Source organism: Myotis lucifugus, unplaced genomic scaffold, assembly GCF_000147115.1.
Source record: "Myotis lucifugus unplaced genomic scaffold, Myoluc2.0 scaffold_278, whole genome shotgun sequence".
NCBI classification, from domain to species: Eukaryota; Metazoa; Chordata; class Mammalia; order Chiroptera; family Vespertilionidae; genus Myotis; species Myotis lucifugus.
The window spans coordinates 1,552,657-1,558,316 of NW_005871326.1; positions in this window are offsets into that span (position 1 = coordinate 1,552,657).

Sequence of the window (5,660 nt, forward strand, 5' to 3'; positions counted from 1 at the left end):
TTAAGACTCCAACATATAAAATAGATTGGAGCTACTCCCTCGTGGCTCTTTTCCTTGTACATCTTTTTTGATATAGACAAAATAAAAGCATTTGTTCCTTAATTACCATATGGGTCCCCTACAGCCACGGGGAGGTTATAAGTGGTTTGTTCCGTACCTTCTGCCCGGTGCATTTTGAAAGGGACCAGGATTGTAAGGGAGGGTATTTTGAGGGGACCAGGCCTATAGGGGAGGGCAGTTGGGGGTGACCAGGCCTGCAGGGGAGGGCAGTTGGGGGCAACCAGGCTGGCAGTTGGACATCCCTCAAGGGGTTCCAGATTGGAGAGGGTATAGGCTGGGCTGAGGGACACACCCCTCATGCACGAATTTTGTGCACCGGGCCTCTAGTATTTCAATAATAATGTTGATCAGGAAGAAAAGAAACAGAACAAATTGTTGTAACATCAGCATGCTCAGACACCCTTCTCTACAAATCAACTGTGGATTGCCATGTCAGTTGTTCAGCAGCAGCCTCTGGAACTGGCTTATAGCCGGTACACATGCTCCCAGATGCAGGAACATCAGTCACGATGAAGAGATCATATTTCAGCTCCTGTTTGGAAGATGTGATACATTTCACGATCTTAAATAGGACACTACCACCGGCAATGGAACACTGCATTCCACAGATAAAGAACTGCAGGCTCATCTGTATCTGACTCTTTCATACAGTTTAACATCAATAATTTTTCTCCTGTTATCAGACAAAATTCAAGGAAAGCTATGCAGGAAAAAGATTACAAATAAGGATGTGTTTCCAGATTTAGAGATGGCTAGTTACCTCTAAGACAAGTAATATCAGAAAGACAATCTTCAGATTCCAATACAAATAGCTATAACTCAGGCTCCGACTCTAACTGAGCTTCACCAGTTCTCAAGGCAAACCAATCGCACCCAGCAAACAAGCACCATCCTGAACCAAGACTTGGTCTTTAACTAAACGAGCTTTATTTTTTAGTTATTGCCATTTATCTTTTTAGGGGTGAAGTGATGAAGCAAAATCTCTGTTAAATAGACCATAAAGTTTGTCTCTAGTCCAAGAATTAGATATACTAGCAACCTAGACAACATTATCTAGGGCTTTTAAAAAAAACTTACATGGAATCTGGCCTAGGGCCAAGGAAATGATATTAAGTTGGCACAGAGTGAGGCCATGGGGCAGATGGCATTTAAGAGAAGAGAGTTGGCAGAGAGGCTGATTAAATGCATAGTGGAGACTTATTTTCCTGGAATTCAATCACTTGAAAGTTCAAATAACAGATTTTTTTTTGCTGTATTATTCAAGAATATCTGATGTTCATACTAAAAAGGCAAAGGTATTTCAAGTGGTGTCTGAACCAAAGAAAACCTTAGATTTAGTATAATTTAACATTAAATATATTTCTTATACTCCAATTCTTTGGAAAATTGTGTTTTATGATAATAATTCTCAATAAACCAGGATATTCAATTTATTAATCTCTAGGAGATCCTTATAAATTGGGACTATATAACTTTTATTTCATCCCAATACCTAGCACAGAGCTAAGCACAAAATTTGCATTCAGTAAATGTTAATTGAAATAAAGTTAAAGCATGAAAAATGATTCTATTTTTAAAGGAAAAAATATATATGTTTATATGTCCATATGAACATTAAAAAAATATGACAAGATGCACACCAAACTGTAACCAAAAAACACCTCATGGATTTTACGCAATGGAGGGAAATGTAACATTTCCTTTAATACATAGCACAATGGTCAAAATCATAGGCTCAGAATCAGACTAGGTTTGAATCCCAACCCTACCACTTCTCAGATGAGTCAATGGGCAAGTTCTTAACCTCTCTGTGCCCTCATTCCCTCATCTCTGAATGGAGGTCATCATGGTTCCAACCTCACAGGGTTAAGATGAAGATTGAGATAATCCATATAATGCACTTCAGTGTGCTTGACCCTTAGCAAGCACTTGATTAATGTTCACTATATTAGTATTTTGTTTGATTTCCTTTGATGATCAAGCAGTACTTTTAAAATTAAGAAAAAATATTTCACACCAAAATAATTTTAAAGAAACAAATTATAATCCAAGAAGAAGTAAGCGATGAAGAAAAAAGACACGTAAAAGGAAATGGGGGGGAGAATGGGGAAGAAGAGAAAATAGCTGTCTATCTCATCCTGAAGAAATCTCTCCTCAGCCTTCTGATTAGCTACAAGGTGGACTGGTTGCTCCACGCTTGTTGCATGGCTATCATCTTGGACTTTCCTTTCACTTTCATCCTTGGGATTTCTTTTATCCATCATTATACTGAATCACATTTCCCTGGGTCCCAGGTTTACTCTTTCATTTTGGTAGGGCATATCCACCACCATCTTCTCAAGAAAAGGTGAGATATGGCATGACCGAAAGGTCTTTATTATACTCTTACACTAAAGTGCGCTTGTTCTTAAACAAGCTTCAGTGTTGTTGTTGTTTTTGTTTTTTGTGGGTTTTTTTTTATATTTTATTGATTTTTTACAGAGAGGAAGGGAGAGGGATAGAGAGTTAGAAACATCGATGAGAGAGAAACATCGATCAGCTGCCTCCTGCACACCCCCAACTGGGGATGTGGCCGCAACCAAGGTACATGCCCTTGACCGGAATCAGACCTGGGACCCTTCAGTCCGCAGGCCGTCGCTCCATCCACTGAGCCAAACCGGTTAGGGCAAGCTTCAGTATTCTTAAACCTTGTTTCATTGTCTTTTAGCTTCTGACAAATCCTTAGAAAAGTTTAGTACCATCCTGAATCTTTGTGTAAAACTCAAGTTTTCTCTCTGGAAGCTGTTGGGCCATGTGCTCTGAAAGTTCACAATGACTGGACCGAGTACTTGCATCCATTGTGCTGGGCACTCGGTAGACCCTTTCAGTCTGGCAACTCATGTCTTGCAGTTCAGGAGAATTTCATAAATTATTTCTGTGAAAACTTCCTCTCCTCTGTTTTTCTCTCTCTCTTTCTCTCTCTTCTGGTTTAGTTCTCTATTGTTCCCTATTTTCTATCTCCTTATCTTTCCCCTTATTTTGCAAAAATTTCAACTTTATTTTCCAAAATTTCTATGGAGTAAAATTTTCTCCTATGAGCTTTGTAATTTCTAAGAGGTCTTTTCTTGTTCTCTGAATGTCCTTTTTAAAAATATATATATTTTTTAATTGAACTTTTAGAGAGAGAGAAAGGGAAAAGGAGAGATAGAAACATCGATGAGAGAGAAACATCAACATCGGTTGGCTGCCTCCTGCATGCCCCCTGCTGCGGATCAAGGCCCCAACGTGGGCATATGCCCTGACTGGGAATCACACCCTAGACCTCCTGATTCATTGGTTTATGCTCACCTGCTAAGCCACACTGGCCGGGCTGAATGTTCTTTTTTTAAAGAAAAAACATAGCATTTGCAGTCTTTTTTGTTTGTTTTCTTTTTTGTTTTTGTTTGTTTTAGTTTCTGTCTTTCATATTAAAGGCTTTCCTCACATGACTGGCAATCCTTCTCCGTCCATATTTAAAAGCGGGGCACTAAAATGTTGACTGGATGTGCTTGTTGATTGTGAAGAAGAAGAAAATGGCAAAAAGAAACAGCTGCTGTTCCTGCAGAAGAAGTCAGGAAGCAAATGACTCACAATGAGAACTTCCTAAGCATACGGGCCTCGTGGCCCATAGGTTAAACCTATTTCAATGGGTGTTCCCAGCTCTTCTGTTCTACTGGAATTGGGGTAAGTCAAGTATTTCTTAACACAAGATTTCACTCAGTTTTAGAGTTGTAACACAATTGATTTTTCTATCTTCTGTTATGATACCTCATCATGGGTGTTCAAACACATGACACAGTAGTTCCAGGCCATGCTGGCTTCCCAATAGGCTGGTCCATCCAGCTCAGTAGCAGCTGGAGATCATGTCCATTTAAAGGCCGTGAAATGTACTGTTCTAAGTGAGGGGTCTCCACCTCGCCAACACCGATGTCCTCATTAGCACCCTGGTGAAAGGGCCAGAGATGGAAGTAAAGCCTGTAACTGAGCAGTCATGGTAGATGCAGCACAGACCAGCAGTGGCCAGGGAAGTCATTCCCCCATTTTCTGGGCAGGAAGCATGCCACACAGCCCTTGTGGCACATTTCCCCCAACACACATTTTTGCTTTTAAAAAGCAGCTACTGAATCCAAGATTTTCTTCTAATTAGGGGAGTGGAGGGGAGAGGGAGATTCCAAATGCTTCACTTGGGTCTTTACCATGTACGTGACAATAAAGACAATTACAGACTAACAGCTGTAAGATGTGGACTGGTCACTGCTTTTCTTCTTTATGCTTATAAAGCCCATTAGGAGCTTAATGAGAATTTACCAGTGTTTTCTCTTTCTGTTATTCTGAAGAGCTGGTGCTAATGAGAAACCCAGAGTTCTTTTCCCAGAGCCTGGGCAGAGGAGAGGGGAAGCCCGGTAAGATATCCATTCTTCCAGTGAATCCTTACAAGGGCCTGTTCTACCAAAGGTTCTGCATTGAGTATGTAGAGCATGGTGGTGAGGAATGGTAGAAAGAGGAGAGTAGGATGTAGTTGCTACTCTTCAGAAATGTGCAACTTACTCCACAATGAGACAGACAGAGCTGGGATTCTAGACTAGTCAGAGCACTTGAATTCATACCCTATTTATACATTCTGTGTGACTGGGTGAGCGACAGCCTCTCCAAGCTTCCATTTCCCCATTAGAAATAATGACAGGACCGCTGTCATAGTATTATTGTAAGAATTAAATGAAAGACTATATTTTAAAAGTTTTGTAAAGTGTCTAATAGATAGCTGTGGCTCAGAATCTGTTAATTGTTATTATTATTGTAAATAACCAAAAGCAGGTGAGAATCACACTATGATAAAAGTCAGTATTTTGCATAGCAATAGGCTTTGAAGGGATTTGGCCCCCTGTAAGATTGGAAGTATCATAAAACATTTGACAAGATTGAAAGCTCTAAGTTCTCCCCAAATAAGGATTTCTCTTCCCTTCAATGGACCTGAATTCCAGCCCCATCTCTAGACTGCTGCGTGTCCCCACGCCACTGTACATTTGAGTGTTCCCCACCCCTCGGCTCTGGCTCTAACCTCACGGTATTGTTTCCTAGGGCTCTGTCCCTCCAAATACAACCCAGTCTTCCTGGATATTAAACTCAACTCCAACTCCCCTGCTCCCTGACCACAGGGCTGCCTCGGCCAGCTTTCCACTATTCGCCCCCGCATCCTCATTGAGCCTTAACATCTTTCTTTCTTCCTTAAAATCTTACTTCTTTCATGCAGACTTTTCTCCCTGCCCTCCAGAAACAAAATAAGATCAGAAATGGGACCAAAAGTCTGGGAACTACTCTTTTCTCTTAGGGATATTTCCATGTGTCCTTTGCTGACCTGGCAAAATTTGGGGATTGGAGAAAGGCTAGTAGGAGTCCCTTCTAGGTGAGTTAGCCCAGCATTCACATGCTCCAAGCTCCTGTGCTTGCCCTTTAGGGAAAACTGTAACTATTATTGGTTATAATCTCACTTTTTCAGAATGGAGGGGCCCATGAACTTTTTTTCCTGGACCCAGATGTCAAGGAAACGTAGTGATGGTGCAGCGAAAATGACTGGCACTGCC